Source organism: Lepidochelys kempii, chromosome 9, assembly GCF_965140265.1.
Source record: "Lepidochelys kempii isolate rLepKem1 chromosome 9, rLepKem1.hap2, whole genome shotgun sequence".
Taxonomy (NCBI): domain Eukaryota; kingdom Metazoa; phylum Chordata; order Testudines; family Cheloniidae; genus Lepidochelys; species Lepidochelys kempii.
In genome coordinates this window covers 90,119,188-90,140,903 of record NC_133264.1, presented here as the reverse complement: position 1 = coordinate 90,140,903, position 21,716 = coordinate 90,119,188, and the positions used below count along the sequence as shown (strand labels likewise).

The following is a 21,716-nucleotide window of genomic DNA, read 5'->3' as shown; positions in this document are numbered from 1 at the left end:
GTAGTTGAGATGTAGAAGGTGCTCATTAAAACAAAACCCCACCTCTTTGGCAGTCTCCAATTGTCAGGTTTTGTTGCTCAGAAGTCTCAGGGAAATAAATTACCGTTTCTTCACACAAAGCATGAACTGGCAACACTAATTCTTTTGTCTTTTTGCTAGTACTCTAGATAGTGTTTTATGTTCCATTCTTTTGATGTTATTTTTCTACTTTCCAAGGCTTTTAATTTTAATGAGGATTTTTCTATCAGCCTGCTCCTCTCCTTTTGCTACCTCAAACTTTGAGCTGCCTCTCTCATTGCTGGTTTCCTATGTCACAGTGTCTTCTATAATGGACTGCAGACCACAGGCCTCTCTTTATACACACCTGAATCCTACCAGCAAGGGGTGGGGTGGGGTAGAAAGAGAAAAAGAGTACAACAAACAAAACAAAAACAAAAGCCACCACACACTGACACAGGATGTGTGCTAATTTCAAATCCAAAATCTTCAGCTCTCCTTGGTAGGAGTCATGCAGGATTCTTTGTTCTGTTGCTCGATGAACACTGAATAAGATTTCATTTTTGCCTAATTCAGTGTGCATCTTCAACATCTTAAGCAGCCTCTTAAGTCATCTAAATACCACATGACTGAATCCAAACTGTGCTATGGAATTAGATTTCATACATCTGTATTTGAAGATCCATGTCACCGTTGCTGCTCTGGGCACAGTCTCTGGACTAAGTTATCGTCCGACAAACTCAGATTCTTTTTCCGGCCATGAACATTTAAGGCTAAAATTAGAACCAAGATGTCTTGTGGCTCCAGGAGTGTGCTACTTGCAAGCATGCAGTGACCACACTGAAAATGCAGAGTTACAGGATAAAGAATCACTACAAACTAAATGGCGTAATAGTGGTAATGATTACTCAGTAACACAAGTGAGCAACAACACATCACGTCGGTGCTCTGGGTGTCGCACTGTCTCCACATCCAGAACTGGATCCGTTTCAAGGGCATGGTGCAGATCTTGAAAGGACTCTTTTAAAGGCCAGGAGTAGGGATTTGGGGATGGGGAGCAAAAGACCTAGCCACAGAGTTCAGACAAGACCTAGACCTACAGCCCCTTAATTCTGTGATCTTGCATAGTGCTGGCTGATCATGTCTTCCACGAGATCACTGAGGGTTTGAGGAAACAATCTCAGCACTGAGCCATTGGTCCATGCAGGTGTTATTTCAAAGTAAGTGTATTGCAACAGGGCTCCCACGTTGATATTGGCTGGATCCTGGAGCATATTAGGCCCCTTTTTGGCAGGGAACTCTTCAGCATATGTATTGAGCAAACATGTTCCTCTCATGCTAGTTTATTTTTTCCCTTCCTTGTGGATTTTGAATTGACCTTTACTTGAAAGCAAACAACCTGAGTCTGGTTCTGCTCTCAGTTATACCAGGGCGACCCAACCAACCTGGTTGCAGCTGCCCCTGCATCACAGGCAGCAGAATTTTGCACCTAGAATTTCAGCTCTCAGGCATGACAATTGACGAAGAGTCCTCATTACAGGTGAGTGCAAGCCACAGAGTTCAGACAAGACCTAGACCCAAACTCCCACAAATTCCAAATTTTCAGACTTCACGCAGGGCCATCTCCGGTCCTCGCCACTAAGCCTTCCCGTCAGTCACTTAACTACCTTTGAAGACTCTAGTTAGTTGCTCTGATTCCTTTAAGGTATTTTAAAAACAAAAACAAAAAAAGCCACCCTCTACTAGTAGAATACTGCAATCAGTACCTGTGGCAAACACAGCCCAGCATGCCCCCTCCTATTGCAGCACCTCTTACCTCAGTTTCTCCCACCTTCTTTGGGCACACTCCAGCCACACCACTTTACAGCATCTAAGCCCTTCTGGGGGCTTCACGTCCTTTACTGAAGTCCAATGAAAATACACACACACAAAAACCCAAACCTTCAGCCTGGCTAGGCTAAGCTGGCTGCCTCTTCCTCACAAGTGCACCTCATTTACTACAGTTTGTCCCCACGCTTGTCTCAGGCTCCTGTCCTTCAACAACCACATTGTCCAGAGACTGACACACTTCCTCCCCTCGCTCAGGGACTCCGACAGGTTACAGCTCCTCAAGGCCCCTGTCTCCAGTCAGGTTGCCAGCTCACCCCTGGAGTAGCCTGTCTGCTCTGCTTCCTCCTTCTCAGCCTTCTTTCAGGCTACTTACCAGACCCTCTCCCAGGTCTTGCTTCCCCTGATGTGGCTCACCCAGCTCTGATGGAAAGGCAGCTAGCCCCTGCTCTCCCCACAGCTGGGCTTTATTTCCAATCAGTCCAGGCCCACCTCCAGGTGGAAGCAGGCAGGTTAATTGATCTCTTAAGCCCATAATAACCCTTTCATACCATGTTCACATCACAGTACTACAGAAATGATAATGCTGCCTACCTGGAAGCTCCGCCTATGTGGGTATTAGCACCAGACTTTCCATAAGCTACCTCTTCAGTCTTCCAGTCAGGAAGAGGTTCATACGAAGTTTCAGGCTGGTTTCTAAAGCTCTCTCTGCAGTGCCTTCACCAGGCCCCTTTTTATATTTGATGGCTGCTCAGCTCGGCTGGAAACAGAGGCTCAAGTAGCTCCTGTGAAATACCATGTGCCTAACAGCTCATGCAGAATCCTTAGACTTGCTTCTTCTAGCACTTCCCAGAACATCCCTATCCATTTGCCTGTTTCTGTGACACGCCCTCCTCCTCCACCCCTCAGGGCAGGTCTGCCATTCACAGAATAGTCTATTTATCTCCACCAACTTCCAGCCTCAGAGGTTCAGACAGCACATAAGGTCATCTGAGATCCAAAGTTCCTTTTAAGTGAGGATGAGCGAAACAGCCATTCAGTGCCAACTGGCATTGCTTTCGGGGGGAGGTTCATTCTAGTAAGAGATTAATAAGAACTGCAACCTTACAGGGGCGGGGGGGGGAACCTTTTAATACCCATCTCCTCCACCCCTGCTTCTACTCTCACCACACATGCCCACCCCCATCCCACCCACCCCTACCTTCCTAACAATTTCCACTGCCTGCTGTGAGAATCTCCTTCACTCGCTCAAGGCTAGGATGTGTTTAGGTTGAATGCCCATTTTGAGACCTGTTTGCTCAGCATTTTCTGAAAAATTAGATCCCCTGGGCACCCAAAATCATGTTAGAAAACCTCAGCTCAAGACTCCATCTCTCAGCCCAGATGGATTCTTTCCAATTCCCCAGCGCTCAGGATTCACGAATACAATTCACTGATGCTTCAGGCCCAGTTCTTCCACCACAGGAGAAGAGTTACACCCCCCCCACACAATCAGCCTCACCACATTCACTTGGATTTTTAACTCTTGAGCAATGCTGGCTCTGATCATACACTCAATATTTGTCTTGCATTAATCACGCTGCCATTAAAAGGCTGTTGCTTGTCCATGACTAGAGCTGCGGTTTGTGACATCCAGAAGAGGTTCTTTGCCTTAGTTACACTGTAAATGTATTTTTAAAAAATGGATTGAATGAGACAATGTAGTCATGACTGTGTTCCTATAAAGGAACAAGTGCTGTTAACATTTCTAATTTACCTCAGGCATAAAATTTAACAGCAACGGTCAAATTTAAACCATTTCTCCGGAACACTCAAAACAGCCCTTGACAGCTCTTTAGGATCTCCCATTCCTTAACCTACCATATGTGACATCAGTGTGAAAAACAGCTCATGCCTCTCAACGGCCCACTTCTTTCAGAACATGGCTACTTACTTGTATGAAAGCTCCAGGAAGCATGAAACCCATGTACAAGTCGGGATTCACATTTATTTTTTTTTTTTATATTAAATTGGTGTTCCTTAGGGCAGTACAAAAACCTCTATAGAATAGATGAGATTTCAGTGGGTGTTTTGAGTGTGCCAGGACAGGACTGTAGGACTGGGCCATCTAAATTTATTCCTGGGATCTCTCTGTTAGGTGACACTAGGATGGTAGCAGAGGCTATGAGTCAGTATGGGCTCAATCCTGCCACGTGCTGAGTATGCCAGCCCCAGGCATGGAATTGGTCATGTGCTTAATATTAAGCACATGCTTAAGTACTTTGTGGATCAGAATCAGCATGCTCAGCATCTGGCAGAATCAAGCCCTACTGGAGTAGCACACCCATGAGAATTAGAAGCTGCTGAATGCAGACGAACACATTGGAAGTTACCTCTATATTCATTACAGCTAAGTCCCATCTCTTCTCTACCTTGAGGAACGCAACAAGCCATGAGTGACTCCACTTCAGCATTGTGCATCTTTACCTAAGGATGACGTACAGAAAAAATTGCAGTGCAAGTGCCTCGGTACTTCCTGCTCCTATCAACAATTTCAAATGCAAATTGAGTGGCAAGATTAATAATTATTCACACAGGAAGACTCAGGGGATTAGCAATCATTTTAGGAACGTGTCAGTTCTTCGTGACTAGTGTGAATCCTTGCAAATGAATAGCACTGTAGATTGCTGACCTAATGTTTGTTGCTGCCCTCCCGAGCGCTCTTGATACCTTTTAGTGTTTCTTCCTCACATTGGGAGAGGGGAAGCCTTTCTGAAGAAAAGAGGAACAATAAGACATTTTACTCTATCAACTTGGGTCGAGGCCGGGACTGTGAATTTTCAGAGACTTGAACAAAAGCTAAGGCAGCATAATTACTTAAGTAGCTCTTCGGAAATTATCAAGGCGAAGGTAGCTCATGCATCCTGAAGGTCGGCCTCCTAGTGCTGGGTTCAGAGTCCATTCACGTCATTGGTCTTTCCGTTGACTCAAATGGGCTTTGGATCATTCCCTTGGTTCTGAGAAGAGTGGATAGACACACTGGTCACATGCTAATGACTCCTTTGCAGAATGAAGCTGATCTTCAGACCAAAGGGATATTGTGCATGATACTTTATGATAGAAGAGGAATAGGGGAAGGGAAGAAGCAAAATAAGGGAGCAGGAAGTAGTTAGGCAGAGAGATTCCTTTACCCAAGTGCCCCAAAGTCTCTGTTATGAAACAAGTGCATTCCTAGTTGAGAGAGGTTTGAGGGAACGCTGTCCATCCTGCAGGCCCTAACTCAAGCAAATAACTCCTTTGGCTTTAGGAGGACTCCTCATAGGAACAACAGCTATTCATGTGAGCCAGGGCTTGCTGGATTGTGCGTTGATGATTTTAAGATCCCAGGTAATAAGAACAGCCTTCCAACTGCAAAAAGAGTAGATGTGGTTTTGGTCCTACTAAAGCATAAACAATAAAAACCTACAGGATGAGCAAAACTGTTGGATTATACTAAACAGGGAAAGCCCTGAGGGTGTTGATGTGACAATGTTGTGACCTGATGGCTCTCTATTACAGTCTGCATTTACAGCAATGATTGAAAATCATGAACAAAAATAAAAAGATTAACATTCCAAATACTTAAGGACTCCAGTGTTCGTGGCATGAAAATACTAATGTTAATGTGTCTTCCCATTATAGATTCTTGCCTGAGACTTTCCTAAAATATTCTAGCAATAGCCCTGAGCAGTTCTTCTGAACGTGTCAGCAAAACTAATAAAAGAAACCAACCCACCTTGTATTGCAACTAGACACAGTGCTGAGAGCTCATCATACAGACCGGGCTCCATTCACTTCAGTAAGAAATTGAAATGTGATCAAAGTTTGTCATTTTGGCATTTAGGTCTCTTAATTCAACTCCTCGCTCCCCAGTTCTGCTCTTCTCCACTTGTTCCCAGACCCTGTAGCACTTGAAGCTGCAGAAAAGCAGCTAATTGGGGTGGTAGTGGGGAACACATTAATCACTTCCAATGGCTGTGACATTGATTAGACTCCACAGAGCTCCACAAAGAACTACTGTTCTGTCATGTATTCATTTGATTTTCCAGCAATCTGAACTTTGCATGTCCAAGCTATACCCCTTTTCCCCAGCTGTCACAAGTTATAGAGACTTGCTCGTCCTCTGTCACCGCTTTTAAATTTGAACCCAACCGTTTTATAGACATTGAAACTGAAAATATGACTGTGGGAGGAACATTACGGTTGCAGGCCAAGCACTCCTGGTTTACGAGATCAACAAAACGCACCCATTAACTTACAGCCTTGTGTTCAGAGTGGAAGCTATTAATATTCTACATACATTTACTGCTGCAAAATGTGGCTTAATCAATACAGTACCTCAGGCAACGTGAACTACTGTAGGCAACGTAAAAGGAGGATTATCAGACCCAGAGATTTTAAAGACCACTGATGGGATATAACTGCTTGGCAGGCCAAAGGTATTTAGAAACTAGCCACAGCATACTGAGGGTGAGACTGAGAGCTAGTCTACATTATACCAGCTACTCTCCTAATTATATCAGTTAGGGGATGTGACTTCTTACCAGTCTAGTTATATGGTATAAGCAGGGGTCGGCAACCTTGCAGAAGTGGTGTGCTGAGTCTTCATTTATTCACTTTCATTTAAGATTTCACGTGCCAGTAATACCTTTTAACGTTTTTTAGAAGGTCTCTCTCTATGTCTATATATTATATAACTAAACTATTACCGTACGTAAACAAGGTTTTCAAAATGTTGAAGAAGCTTCATTTAAAATTAAATTAAAATGCTGATCTTACGCCGCCGGCCCACTCAGCCTGTTGCCAGCCTGGGGTTCTGTTCACCTAGGCCGGCAGCGGGCTGAGCGGGGCCGGGCCCCGAGACGGGCAGCGGGCTGAGCGGGGCCGGGCCCCGAGACGGGCAGCGGGCTGAGCGCCTCAGCCTGCTGCCACTAAGCCCGCTGCCGGTCTGGGGTTCCGTCCACCGGCTCCTCCCAGCCAGGGTCCACATAGAGCTCAGCCCGCTGCCGGTCTGCAGTCCCAGCCCTGTCCACGTAGAGTAGGTACCTACCTTCTCCCTGGTTCTAGCCCATTCTCTTCCTCTCTCTCTTCACTGAGCTGAGGGTGGGAGTGCACTGAGCACAGGGCTGGGGGTGAAGGAGCAGGCTGGGGGTTGGGGTGTAATGTCTGGCCAGGAGCTAGAATGAGGCTCAGAGAATGAGCCCAGAGTTGGGGCAGGAGGTTTGGGTGTGGAGTGCTTACCTGGGCAGCTTCCATTTGGTGCGAGGGGTGCAGGTGGGAATGTTGGGGTGTGCGTGTGTGCAGGAGCTCCCGTTTGGTGCTCAGGGTGGGAGTGGGGATGTTAGGGGTGCAAGAGTCAGGGCATCGGGTAGGGGGGGGCTGGGTATGTGTGGGGGGTGCAGGAGTCAGGACAGGGGGCTGGGGGTGCGTGAGGAGGGTGCAGGAGTCAGGGCAGGGGGCTGGGAATGTGTGGGGAGTGCCAGAGTCAGGGCTGGGGTTGTGGGGGGGAGTCAGGGCATGGGGCTGGGGTGTGTGGAAGTGCAGGGGTGAGGGCAGAGGGCTGGGGGTGTGGGCTTGGGTTGTGGGAGTGCTCCCAGCCCCCTGCCGTGAGCGGCTCCTGGTAGGGGGCTGGAGGGGATATGCCCTGATTGCACCCCCTTCCTCAAGGTCCGTGGAGCAGAGAGCACGAGTGAGCTGCGGCTCCGCTTTTCCCTCTCCCCCTCCATAGCAAGGGCCATCAGCTGATCGGCCGCAAGGAGAGAGAGAAGGAGGGGCAGGAACCCAGCACACTGGGGGAAGAGGTGGGGGGACGGGGAAGCTTGCCTGCCCTGCAAGGAGAGAGCGGGGGGCAGAAAAGAGCGGGCCAGGCCGGTAGCAGCGTGCCATTAAAAATTGGCTCGCGTGCCGTGTTTGGCACACCTGCCATAGGTTGCCGACCCCTGGTATAAGCCCTAGTGTGGAGGTAGTTTCACTGTATAAAGTCACCTGATACTGGTATATCTTATTTCAGTTCCCAAACCAGAATAGAATATACAAGTATAATTGTAGTCACATGGCGGCGGGGCAGGTGAAGAGAGAGAGAGAGAGAGTGTGTAGGTGAAACAGCAAGAGTGTTTAGTGTAGACAAGCTCTTGGAGAATCATCCTAGGAAAGCAGACTTTGCAAGCCCCAAGAGCCACCTATGGGCCATATTCTACACCCATACTAGCCCATCTCCCCATACAGAAGCAGAGGAGTTCTGCTCAAGATGACTGGCTGTGTGACTTCGTGGGGGGCGGGGAGGAGGAAGAAGAGGTATCCAGATAAGAATTCTTAGAAGTTAGTGTTATCATGGCCTGGCACTTTTGAAAACCCACAGCTTTTGGCCTAAATTGGTCCCCTTGCAGCCAGTGACCCGTTGAAGCCATAGACTTCAATGGGAGCAGAGGTAGGTCCATGCCAATCACTTCTGAAAATCCTACCCGTGGCCCAAAGTTCTCTCTGCTAGAATTTCAGAAACCAAAGGGAGCAGAATTTTCACATTAAAGAGACATATCCAGGGACAAGTCCCTGGTCTGGAGCAGAATCTTCCACATCCAAGGCCAATATCTTACTTCCCAGCCGAGAGAGGGACAGGGTGTCTCCAAAATCGTTCCCAATGAAAACTCTGTCAAAATCGATAGGTCTCCATGAAACATTTCAGGTTTAACGAGACAATATATTCCAATGAAAAAAATTGTCAAAAAGGTTCTGACCAGCCTACAGGCCCTCCGCATGGAGGTACTGGATGAAGAGTCCCCTACACGTCCCTCGGAGGAACGTGCCCTTCCAGTCTCCTTCACAGCCCCCAAACTGCCCTCTCTCTTGTAGGGAGGAATAGCAGGAAATACCATCAGGAAACCGCTACAGAGTTTCCCCTATCTCCCTCTCATTGACTTTGCCACAGAAAAATATAACCTGGCCTTTGGTCTTGATGCAAACAAGGCCTCCAGAGACTTCAGTGGGCATTTCACCTGAGGCAATTAACGCTTAGGAAAACACTGAAGGTGAAGCCCTGACACTGCTGGGGTCAATGAAAAGATTTCCATCAATTTCAATGGGGACAGGATTTCTCTGTCAGTTCTTAAAGAAAGTGACAGTCTGTTTTTTTAAATGGACCAGCCTGAAAAGCAAGTGCCATCAGACTGCTTCCTTATATCACCATACAGACAATTCAAATCCTTACTTTCCCTCGCAGCTCTAAAAAGACTTCCTGATAAACAGCTTAATGTAAAGTCGCATTGTCTGAAGAGGGCTTAGAAACAATGCTGGGTATGGTTGCTCTTAAAGACTTTTAGCAGTTCACGATTTAGCATTCCTTGATATTTTCAAATTCAGCCTCAGTTTGAACTGAGATTACTCAGAGCTCAAATGTACTAGAGTGTGAGTAAATCCCATACATTATAGATGCTTTATTTGTACTACGCTCAGTAATGCCCAGCTCAGAAGTAATTATGTGCTGTTCACATGGAGTTTTGTACTCAGAATGGGTTTAGCTAAGTCTTCCCTGAACAGAATGTATTGTTCACGAACCACCTTTTCTATGTCCACATGTGAAGCGCAGAGGCAAATAGACATGGAGGAGAAGAGGGGGTTTAGCAACAATTATGCTCCATTTGGGCAAGATGTACCTAAGCTCTTCTCAATGGCACAGGCAAAAGGATGTTCCTACAGGGCTTTCCCTCGGATCTATTCTTGGACTGATCCCACTTCCTGTAGGGAATCGGGCATTTTAGGCTGGAATTTTTCCTGGAGCTGCACTCAAGCACTTGCGTGAGCGTCAGGAAAGAAGAGGATTCACACAGTAGCTCGCGGAAATCAGACTAAGGGTGTGTCTACACTGTGAGGAGTGATTGTAGCACAGATAGCCCAGGTATGCCTAACTTTCATCTAGGCAACACACGGAACAGCAGCAGCATAGACATGGCAGCTCAGGCTTCAGCCCAGGCTAGCAACCACAGTACATACCCCTAGGGTCCCAGCACACTTCTACTCTGGTTGCAAGCATATGCTGAAGCCTGTGCCGCCAAGTCTACGCGACTATTACCACCCATGCTCGCTAGATTAAAGCAAAGGTTGGTGTAGCTACTGTTAGAATATAGATAGTCAGGCCTGTCTGTAAAGGCCTATAATTAAAAATTTAGGTGTATTCTTATCACTTAGCTAGTTACAGGGGTATAAAAACAGAGTCAAAATCACAGTCTGCCTGTGTATGGGCCTTCTCTCACTGTGACACCTCTGAGGCCTTGTGCTTTAGCTAAGCAAAAACAGAAGCGGCAGGGGCAGCCATAAGCTGGGAAGCGAAGGGTCACATCCTCACATTCCAAACCAGTCACACTGAAATCAGGTAAGCTTAGGCTGTTAAGAAGGCAATCCAGTCTAACACCTCCAGATAAAGAAACAGATCTTAAGATGTTTAAAGAAAACTTAGTTGGATAGCTTTCTGTCTGGCAAGAACTCACTTATCAGTAGTTGTGGTTGTGAAACCCTCATTTCTTTCTTGTTTTGTCCTTATGGTCCCCACTTCTCTATTGTTAATCTGTATGGTCTCTGTCTGCTGTATAATTAATTTTTCTGGGATACGTTAATTAGGATAGTGGGAAATAACTGGTTAGAGAATTATGTTAAAATATGTTAGGATTGGTTAGTTAAATTTCAGTAAAATGATTGTATAAAGTATAGCTGAGAATATGACTATATAAACTGGAGTCAAACAGGAAGTTGGAAAATTGGAATCATGCTTGCTGGAAATTAACCCCAATAAACATCGCACTGTCTGCGCTTATGGTCTTTTGCTGCTTGCTGTCTGCGTGATAGGTTTCAGAGTAGCAGCCGTGTTAGTCTGTATTCGCAAAAAGAAAAGGAGGACTTGTGGCACCTTAGAGACTAACCAATTTATTAGAGCATAAGCTTTCGTGAGCTACAGCTCACTTCCTCAGATGCATATCGTGGAAACTGCAGCAGGCTTTATATATACACAGAGAATATGAAACAATACCTATTCCCACCCCACTGTCCTGCTGAACCTGGGAAGTGGGAGGGTGAAGGGAAGGCCCTCGAACACCTTCAGTCACACCTTTGCTTGCAGCATGGACATTCTTAAAGAGCCACGTCCTGGCATTAAACCACTGGCCATGCTAAAGCAGCGTAAGTGACTTGGCTAGAATTCTTTCCCCGGCAACCTGGGCTGCAGAAGCCCCACTATCCTGACCCTCTCTGGCTCCTGTGCCAATGCAGCCCCACCCTCACCCACTCCTTCCTGCTCCTTTACGGGTGCCCAACGCCTGCGCTCTACATTACGATTACGACTGCCCCTCATATACGAGGGAGGTTCCTTGTGCCGCTTCCCCCACCTGCCCTCTCAGGCATTGGCACCTTCAAACCAGAATTTCTAAGCCCAGATGAGATGGAACCTTGTTCATCGCCTGCCAAGACCCTTGTTCTTAGCTACAGTGCAGCAGCACAGAGTCAAGCCCATCTTGTTCCGCTGCACACAATAAGATAGAAACGCTGCTGCTGGAAGCTTGCACTGGAATATACCTTAGAGACTAACCAATTTATCTGAGCATAAGCTTTCGTGAGCTACAGCTCACTTCATCGGATGCATACCGTGGAAAGTACAGAAGATCTTTTTATACACACAAACCATGAAAAAATGGGTGTTTACCACTACAAAAGGTTTTCTTTCCCCCCACACCTCACTCTCCTGCTGGTAATAGCTTATCTAAAGTGATCACTCTCCTTAAGCTATTAAGGTAAGCTATTACCAGCAGGAGAGTGAGGTGTGGGGGGAAAGAAAACCTTTTGTAGTGGTAAACACCCATTTTTTCATGGTTTGTGTGTATAAAAAGATCTTCTGTACTTTCCACGGTATGCATCCGATGAAGTGAGCTGTAGCTCACGAAAGCTTATGCTCAGATAAATTGGTTAGTCTCTAAGGTGCCACAAGTACTCCTTTTCTTTTTGCGAATACCGACTAACACGGCTGTTACTCTGAAACCTGGAATATACCTGGAGATTTCTAGTGTGTGCACGCACAGCACCACATCCAACCCCCCAGAGCAAAGCGTTGTGCTGAAAAGCCAGCTCCAGAGGAGCCAATAGTTTTGCATTGATGGAATACTTAAAAGAAAACGAAGGAGCACTTTCACTCCAGAGCTAATGAGAAGGCACTATTTGTTGGAGGAGTTCCTCATGAAGGTTATATATACAGGCCAGATTTCTTCCTCCCACTAAATGCCAATTGCGAACAGTTTGGTGAAGTCAAGATCCTCCGAAGTTATCAAATAATGTGTGAAAATCCAAATGGTTCCACCAAACATTCACACTGAGGAGTCACCAATAAAGGGCAACTGCACAAACTTGTGCAATAGAAATTTCCAGAGATCAGTCTTTGTGCACCTACCAACGCCCATCTCGGATTACAGCCCATCCGCCCAGCATCAGAGTGGAGTCAGAAGGAGTGGGACCTAATCAATCCCATTTTTCGATGTGGGGTTGGGTGGGAGCAGCAATGAGTCTTGGGAACGAGAAATATAACAGCCATTTTCAAATGACAGCGGAGAAAGAATGCTCAAAGCTGAGAGACTACAGGTGAGTTCCTAGATTCCTTTGATTTACTGTACCCAGAGAGATTTTCGGGCCCAACCCTGCACTACTGTTTGGCATCACGCATCCCTGGGCCCATCACAAGGTCAGCATTTTGCACAAATGCAAATAACTCCGCAAGATTCAAGGCAAAGAAGAATGAGGCTGCTCACTCTCAGCTGTGCTCACTTACAGCCCACACCTTCACAGCACTGCACCTATTAAAGTTCTGTGCCCACCCACATCTAAAGGCCCCTCCCCCCAGACTAAGGGGAGGAGCCACCAGACCCTGCCTCGCAGCCAGCTGAGGCCTGGCCGGGGGAGGGAAATCGATCTAAGTTACACAACTTCAGCTACGCAAGTTACGCAACTTCAGTGAATAACGTAGCTGAAGTCGACGTACTTAGATCTACTTACCCCGGTGTCTTCACTGCAGTAGGTCGACTGCGGATGCTCCCGCATCGACTCCACCTGTACTTCTCGCTCCAGTTGAATACCGGAGTCGACAGGAGAGCGCTCGGCAGTCGATTTATCGCGTCTTCACGAGACACGATAAATCAACCCCTGCTGGATCAATCGCTCTGGAGGTAAGTAGATGGTGAATGGGGCAGGGGACCAGGGAGGCTCACGGGACAGAGGCCAAATGGTAAGGTCCCAAGACCTGACCTGAGGAGTGGGGGGGGGAGCGCCCTTCTGCAGGATTCATTCAAGAAAAATGCAAGAGGTGGGTGGTAGGGCTGCCCTCACCTCCTGGAGCCCGTGATGGGGGACATGAGGGATACAGAGCCCCATGTGCCAGCCGAGTGCCACAGGGTCCCCCCAGTCCACCCCAGTTGTAATCCAGGAGGTCTCCAAGCCTGGTGGCACCAGCCTTTGGTGCACTGATGGGGACTCCGCCGCCTGCATACCAAGATGGGGGTTGTACAGCAGAGGCTCTGCAGGAGGTTCTCGCCTTCAGTGGCTACCTAGTCGCCAAGACCAGCTTCCAGGCCCTGAGGAGGTCAAGGTGCTGCAGTTGCAGGAGCAAGCCCAGACACATCAGAATAACATCATCACACAAGAACAGTTATAGGTCTCAACATGCTACCTGCTCTTATTGCTTTTCCTTTCTGGAAATTGACCGGAAAAGCTAAAGGACTTTCAATATACACACACACACACACACACACACACACACATTACCTTCCACTCAATATCCTTATTTAAAAGGATTTCTTTAGCTCCTGGCTTAGACCACCAATAACAGTTAGAAAGGATCTCACTTGGAGTGTAGGGCTGGTCTCTCCTTGCTCATTTGTACATGACAGTCTCACTTTCTCCTTAATGAGAGCTAGGTGCAAGCTGCAGACAGGGAGGGACTCAGAGAAGCAGAGAAATCAGCCTGGAGACTACAGCTCCTCCTGTGCACAGAGAAGCCAGTCTGAAAGGGGAGGGGATAGGAGATAAGTAAAACTCCCAAGGCGTTACTCCTACCCAGGGCTCCACTGATTTTCTACCCACTAGCATCCCACCCGGGACCTTCCAGTTCCGAAAAGGTAGAAAAATGCAGAAGAGAGACTATTTTTGTTCACTTACAAGTAACTTCTCACTGTCTCCTTAACCTCTCTCCAGCCAGACACTTGTTTTACGCAGGTTTAGCTCAGTCAGATTAGATAGCCCAAAATCTAGATAATATCAGAAGCCTCAGCACCCCCGAGCTTCCCCACAGCTAACTTTGGAGGAGAACTTGACTCCTTGCAAGCCAACATCTTCCCAACTTCACCCCCTGCCTCAGGTCTGGCATTAGCCAAGTTAGTCACACCAGTCAGCAGAAGCCTCCTCCCAGGCTTAGCTGCTCCTATAGTTCCTATCTCAGGTCTGCTTAGCCCACCCACTAGACCCTCTCAAGAGAGTGCCTCTCCCTACTTCCTTCATTTCCAGGTAGAGAAACGAGCCACCTGCTTTCAAGTTTAAGGTGTTTCAAGACGATACTGCTAGCCTATTACACCCACATTTTATCATTGCTTATAAATTAAAGTCCCTTTCAAAGTGCTTATAGTGACAGTGCTCCTGTGAACACACACATACAGGGCCTGATCCAAAGCCAATGAACTTCAATGGGAGCCTTTCCATGGGTTTCCAGGGCACCTTTATTGTCCTTTCCTCGCTCCTTCCCTCTTAGAGCCTTGTCTTGCATTCCAATGAGTTCAGATCGAGCGTTGGGTTTCCAAGGAACGCAGGCTCAGAGTCGAGAAGGAAAGCCACAGCATAACGCACCCAGTGCATGCCAATCGCTCCTACAAAGGAATTCTGTGCACCTTAATTTTTTAAGAAGCTAAGAGCAAACGGGACAATTTGATGCTGCAAAGCAGAACTGAAAGAATGAGTTCCCCTTAGAAAGCGTTGGAAGTCAAGGTTTTCCTAGACATTGTAACATGAGGTATCAGTTCTGGCCCACTGAACACTTGTTAGGTTAGCCCACACACTACACAGAGGTTTTATGTTTTAGGATTTACCCATTGAAACACACTGATTTCTAGGCTTTCTATTGGCCAGGTATCCTACTTCACATCATCAAATGGGGTCCCTATTGGAAGCATCAATAGTGACAGGCCGCATGGGCCGCATGCACATAGGGCCCAATGCAAAGCCTATGGGATTCAATGGGAGTCTTTTCAATGACTTCAACAGGCTTTGGATTACGCCCCAGTGAAGAAGCACCGACAGGTGTTAGCCCACCTGATTAGTGATTTTGGATGGCCCAATTTCCACATACACACTGGAGATACCTTAAAGGGGCCTGATTTCCAGAAGGTTGTGGGGTCAACATTTTGAAAGCCAGGCCCCTTTAAGGCATCTCCAATGTCACCCTCTCCCCCCAAAAATCACTGCTCACTTTTGAAAACCCTGGCTGAGTCTTCTTTGCCTGTTTATTTAGCACCATAACTGTGCTAAATAACTAGCCTCTCAGTAGTTATTTAGGCTTCCCTTGGAGATATGAATGTTCTCAAGTGTTTCTTTTATTAAGGGGCCTGATCCTGAAAGGTTCCATGTACCTGCAGCTCCCATACTTACCGGGATTAGATCCTTTGCTGTTATAACTAACCGGGGGGGAGAGAGGGGAGGTTATTTTAAGCCACCCACCCTCTGGTCTTTAAACTATGATTTGAGGACTTCAATAGCTCAGACGTAGGTGAGAGGTTTTTCACAGGAGTGGGTGGGTGAGATTCTGTGGCCTGCGTTGTGCAGGAGGTCGGACTAGATGATCATAATGGTCCCTTCTGACCTTAATGTCTATGAGTCTATGATCCATCTTGACTCCACGAGCCACTTGCAGAAAGAACGAACTGATCTGTGTGGTCACCAGCAGCTGCCTTTAGAGCGCAGCTCAAGCCCTGCAGCCCTTCTTGGAGGATTCAGAAGGAAGTGGGAGAACTGTAACTAACCCAGAATAGAAAGCGCAGGCGTTGAGCAGAGACTCTGGTTTTTTAATTGAAATAACGGCACTCTTGAGGGATGGCCATGTGCTACGTGGGGCAGGGATCTATTTATAGGGGAGATGCCAGGAGATTCCCCACCCGCCTGAACCGCCTGTTTCCTCGAGCGTTCAATAACTTCCCAGCTGGTGAACGTTTTCCTTTCTGGGGTTTGCAGCAGCATTTGATTAACATATTGCCATGCACTATTTCCCTTGGGCAGCAGCTTCCAGGCTTGTGGTGCTGCTACCTAAATCACTAGGGATACAGTAATGGATCAGGGCCCTGAGCCAAAGCCCACTGAAGTCAATGCAAAAATTCATTGACTACAGTGGGCTTTGGATCAGGCCCCAGATGAACATCACTAGAGGAGATGGTAAAGATGCCTCCAATATACAATATATAAACAGGCACATATCCTCTGCCCCATTCGTAATGCGCACATTTATAACATCGCACATGAAACATACATTCCATTTTCTTTGTGCTATTCTTACAAAGGAAAACCAGAGGGGGGAAAGAAGGAACAAGGGGAAAAGCCAGCATAACAGAGGTGCCTTTTTCCAGACACTTTCCCCCTCTCTTTCAGCCTCACAGACAGACTTTAGAACAAACTTTGCTGAGAGCCCATCTCCAGTCATGCCCCTAATCAATGGCATTATCTAAGGCAGAAATCAATGTTCTTCAATCCTCAGAGCCGCAGATTTATTGGCAGCATCAGTCACCAGTTTACTAACTTCACTATTCAACTCTCCCCACTTTTTTTGGGGGGGGGGGCGGAGAAAAGATTAGTGTGGATCACAGGAGAGCAAATCACAAGTGTCCACAAGGGGGTTGTTTTTCGTGCTTTGGGTTTGACTTGCTGGTCCACATATGGGGCGGGGGGGAGGGAAGAACTTTTCCTCTCTCTTTTTGGAAAGGTTTAGATCGGCATTAATAGCCTCGACAGCAGTGAGGGGAACAGTCCCTCCCTTAAGTGACAGAGGCAAACCAAAGCCATTATTGTGAGGAGGGAGAGGTCTTTTTTAAATTAAAAGGCTTCTAAAGCAATTTTGCAGCGGCGGGGGGGAAGGGGGAGATGTATTATCCCCTTAGAAACAAAACGACTCCCGCCACCTGCTCCCAAAGTTTGAAGGGACCGTTTCACTAATGCGGGGGGGGGGGGAACGATTCAAAAGAGGCTCTTCCCCCCCCCAAAAAAAATAATAACAACCCCATGCAATTGTGGAGAGGCCAGGACACCCCAGCATAAGTGCATGCAGCTTACCTACTTCTGCACAGCGCAGCAAGGAGTTGGCCAGGGAGCTCACAAGTTCAATTCCATGCCCGGGAGCTTTTGGTTCCCCTTCTAACAAGCCGAAATCGCTTCAGGCGCCCACCCCGGAGGAAACCGTGCCTACCACCCCACCCCCCCCCCCTTCCCCCAGCTCGCTCGAGAAAGTCCTTGGCTTGGTGCTGGAGGGCAGCTTCCTGCACCAGCCAGGGCAAGGGCAGGACCTGATGAAGAACTTCCCCAGCCCCAGCAAATGCCTGGAGTTGCGGCTTCCCTTGATTTCACGCCAGGCAGCGGGGCTGCCTCCGAGGCTGCCGCTTACACGGTCCTGGCGCGGGCTGCGGCCGGGGCTCGGGTTAGCAGCACATCCAGCAGGCGCCTCGTCCCCTCGACAGCCGCAAACCCAGCGGGGCAGCTTCCCCTTCGGGGAGAGAGAGAGAGACGCAAAAGGGGCGGGCGGCTGGTTCCCTAGTTAAGCCAGTGCAGCCATCGCCCAGAGGCAGGACCCCGCAGTCAGGGCGGGGGGGGGGGGGGGCGTTTACACTGGGAAGCCTCTTCACGGCCCTGCCCGGACTTGCTGCCAGAAACCCACTGAGCCGGAGAGCAGCTCTCCTGGGTGGCTCTGTTCCCATCGCACTCCTGGATCCTCCCCAAGAGCGACTCCAGCCCCACTCACCCCTACCCTGGCTGTGCCATCTCTCCAGCCGGCCGCCTGCCCACGGGAAGAGGCAGAAACCAAGTCACCCCGCGGTGCCTAGGCTGCCCCCTTGGATCTGGCAGTTCAGGTGAGGAGCGAGAGGCGTCCAGCCCAGCAATCCTGGGTTTAAACAGCTCTTCCCCAAGCAAAAGTGTCATTTCACTTACTTACCTTCCTGGGTTCGGGAAGTGCGAGGCGGCAGCGCCGTCTAGCGGCCAAGGGAGAGATCGCCCGCTTCTGGACCTGGAGTCAGGCTCAGCTGAGGTCGCCGCTTCCCCGACCCTCCCCATTGGGTGCCATGTAATCTTGCAAGCCTGCTCTTCACTCAGCGTTAAAGCCCTTGCGTGTTAAATAAACACCGGGGTGGCCGCAGCGTTTCCCTTTTTGCAGGAGGGGAGCAGCCTCTTTCACCCCTGCAATGGTTAGAAAACCAGGGCTTCCCTTCCAGTCAGGTCTGGCAGGGTCACTGGCTTTGGGTTGTTAATTTCAGGATAAGCCTCCCTAGGCATCAAACCCAGCACTGAGAGTAGCCAGGGGTATCCAATCAGGCGCTTTTGCCTCCCTCGTCGCATGGAGCAGCTGCGGGTAACTCACTGGGGCAGACTGGAGCCTGATATGTGCCTGTGCAGAGCAGAGCTTGGAGGAATCAGAGGCAGGGGATGGTCACAGATGACCAGACGAAGGTAGAAGAGGACCAGGCGAAGAGTGGGTGTCTAGCATATGAGGAGCTGATGGGTGCACAGCTGATTAATGCATTGAACAGGAGCGCTCCTTTCCAAGGTCAGCTCCTGCGTTCATTCCAGTATCCCGAGGTGGTTTCATCATATCCTGCCTGGATCAGTCTTCTCCCCCCCCCCCCCCCCCCATCATGAGTGTGTGACACATGCGAATGGGGAGCAAAAGCCTTCTTCACTGAAGTGTATGAAGGGGGTTGGCCACTAAACCCTGAGTTAGTACACCTGTGATTGTTGATGATAATGTTTTAATTACTGGATCTGTTTTAAGTAAACTAGAGGAAATGTGAACCTGCAAATTAGGTGTTTACTGAAAACAAGTGGTTCTGGAGGCCCATGTTTTTGATGGAGCATGGAGTCATGAAATAAACAGATGAAGACTTTTTCCATCACATTAATGCCCTTACTTCCTCCCCCCAAAGATTTTAAGCAGGATTTAAGGACTGAAGTGGGAATGGGGAAATTGCCATAATGGAGCTAAACTTTCAGAGACAAGGCAGGCGAAGTCATCTCTCTTATGGGACTAACTTTTGCTGGTAAGAGACAGACAAGCTTTGGAGCTTACACAGAGTTCTTCTTCAGGTCTGGGAAACGCACTGGAGAGTCACAGCTAAATACAAGGTGGTGAGGTGTTTGAATGGTCCCTTGAAAATGTGTTAGCTACCTATGCTAAACAATCTGTTCCAGCTTGTATTTAGCTGTGACACAAAGTATACTTGTCTCTTTCACCAACAGATGTTGGTCCAAGAGAAGATGTCACTTCACCCACCTTGTCTCTCTAATATCCTGGGACCGACGCTGCTACAACAATCCTGTGCTAAACTTTCAGTGTAAAATCTCAGCAATAATTCAGCTCGAAAGTCAGTGGGACATAAAATAGGTTAGAAGTTTCCCAGCAGGTAGGAAGGAAATATTCTGATCTCTCTGTGAAGCAAGCTTGATCTTTCCCACCCAGTCTCAGCCCCTGGGCTTCCTAGTGCTATAACTTCATAAAGGGCTTGCAACAAGGGTTTTGTTTGTTTGTTTGTTAAGTTCTAACAGCGCTTGAAACAAACACCAGGAGCTGAGGATGATGGTGTCATTGAGTGAATGCAGGTCAGGCTAGGTACCTTCCCCTAGCTGTCATCCTGTGTGACCAGATGTAACATGGATTCGGAGACCTGGTTCAGAAAGTAACTGATGGAAGAACAGAGTTTAGACATAGGGAAGGATTAATAATAAGCTCCTCTCAATGAATAGATGATGAGGAAAGAAACCATTATTAAACCCTGTCGGGGAATCAATCAGCCGGCTGAAGAGCAAACATGCTGCTTCTGTGAGCAGCTACGTAACGCTGGAGCCTTTGGTGGCTAGGCCTGCTATCTCCCAGTTTGGGCCAGTCTGGCCTGCAGTGCAGTGCAGTGCAGGACATCATTGAAATCAATGGCTGAAATCCCATTGCATCCAATGGGAGCAGCATCCGTCCCGTGGCTTTTAAGGCACTAACTACAGAGGGTCCCCTACGTTGGAACAATCGGTCTCAGGGTCCTATGACTCCCAGGGACCGAGCCTGCAGCCCCTAACCAGGCAGAGCACCCTGTTATTTACTCGCACCAGGACTGCAGGATTGGGCCAGGCTCAATGGCGTGGGGCAGGAAGCCCACAGTGGAGGCAGTTGTTGGGGTACTTGGTACAGTGCATCGCTTCCCACCCCCCTGCTAAACTGCCAAGTTGCCCTGTGACTTTAGGCTAGGTAAGAAAGCCATAAAGCGAGGCAAGGGGGACCCACTAATAAATCAGGGGCAAGGGGCGCACGTGCGTTCTCTCTGCAGATCACTCTGCTTGCTCTGGCGTTAGCCTTAAAGAGGGAATCTGGAGAGTTCTGCACCCCAGGGGCACTTGCTTGTGATCATCTGTACACTGGCAAGCAGGGCAGGGAGCAGTGACCAAGGGGAATAAACCCCGGAGGGTGCAGTGCAGGGTTGGGGAGCGGGGCTCTTAAATGGTAGGAGACTCTTCACTCTGGCAAACACTGAGGGACGCCCATAGCTCTGGAGAGAATCCACCTGCAATTAGCCCAGAGTAAACTCAGCTCTAAAGAGGGTGAGCCACCGCTCGAGAGTCTTTCAGCTAAAATATTGCCTACAGTTGTGCTATACTAAAACCTGGACTTGGGTCTCATATTGCTCTTCACTAGCCACTAGGGAGCAACAGAGGCCAGCACGGTAGAATTTTATTTTTTAATTAAACATTTAACTCAGCCCTGTTTGATCAGGAAGACTTTTTATTCATTGTGACAGACGTTGCAACCCCCCGCCATATCTTCAGGGCTTACTGCATTACATTTATGAATGGTTTATGTCTGACTGTGTTCTACTCCAGTGGGGAGGGTTACCACAGCTCTTACACAAATTAAAACAAGAGGAAGTGATAACCCCTGAGCTAGTAAACAACTCCAGAGAAATTCCACCTCTCGTGGGTGGTTCAAGCTGGATTTTCCAGGGAGTAAGAGACAAAGAAAGGGACTATCATATAAAAAGATGAGCTTGAACTGACACAAGACCTTCCTTCTGATCCACAAACCAGACAGGACCTTCTGTCTAAGGAGGCCACCTCACACTTTGAGGAAGGGTTGGAGAGACTTTGGCCTACTAGGGCCCCATAAGGCCTAGGGTGGCTCCTATGCTTAGTGTCTCTAAATCTGTTAGTTGTTTTTTTATATGATACTTTTATTTTAAGAATAAATATGCATGCTTAGAAAGAGCTGTGTGGAAACTTATAACTGCAGGCAATACACTGTTCAAGGCCATTGGAAAGAGAGAGCAACGCACTGGCATGCTGGGGATATCACAGTATAAGGCAGGGCATAAACCCCACCCCCTGCTCAACCGGGAGTGGGACAAGGGTCCTGTCCAGAGACAGGTAATGGCTGGAGATCTGAGCCCTGCCTGAGTACTCCATAGAGGGAGGGGAGGTAGGAGCTATTACCCTGAAACTGGGACATTCATAGCACAGGAAACAAAGTTGGGAGGAAGGCTGGGCTCCTGGTTAAGGCAGTAACTGAGGATTGGGGGACAGGAGTTCTATTCCCAGCTCTGCCCCATTATAGAAGATGTGTTAATTTTGCTGTG

At 48.2% G+C, this 21,716-nt stretch overlaps 1 protein-coding gene across 7 annotated transcripts in view; it reads right to left on the bottom strand.

Annotated features, from left to right (window-relative positions):
• Window positions 1–18,002, bottom strand: part of IL1RAPL2 (interleukin 1 receptor accessory protein like 2) — a 547,775-nt gene extending 529,773 nt beyond the window's left edge. For 3 of the 7 annotated variants that reach the window (XM_073358328.1, XM_073358323.1, XM_073358329.1), the window contains exon 1: window positions 17,852–18,002. The gene's annotated coding sequence lies outside the window, so the exon portion shown is untranslated. Of the gene's footprint in view, window positions 1–13,709; window positions 13,771–17,169; window positions 17,251–17,497; window positions 17,710–17,851 lie in introns of those variants that run through there. The other 4 variants (XM_073358325.1, XM_073358324.1, XM_073358326.1 and 1 more) reach the window with 4 other exon arrangements.
• Between the last annotated feature and the right edge of the window lie 3,714 nt (window positions 18,003–21,716).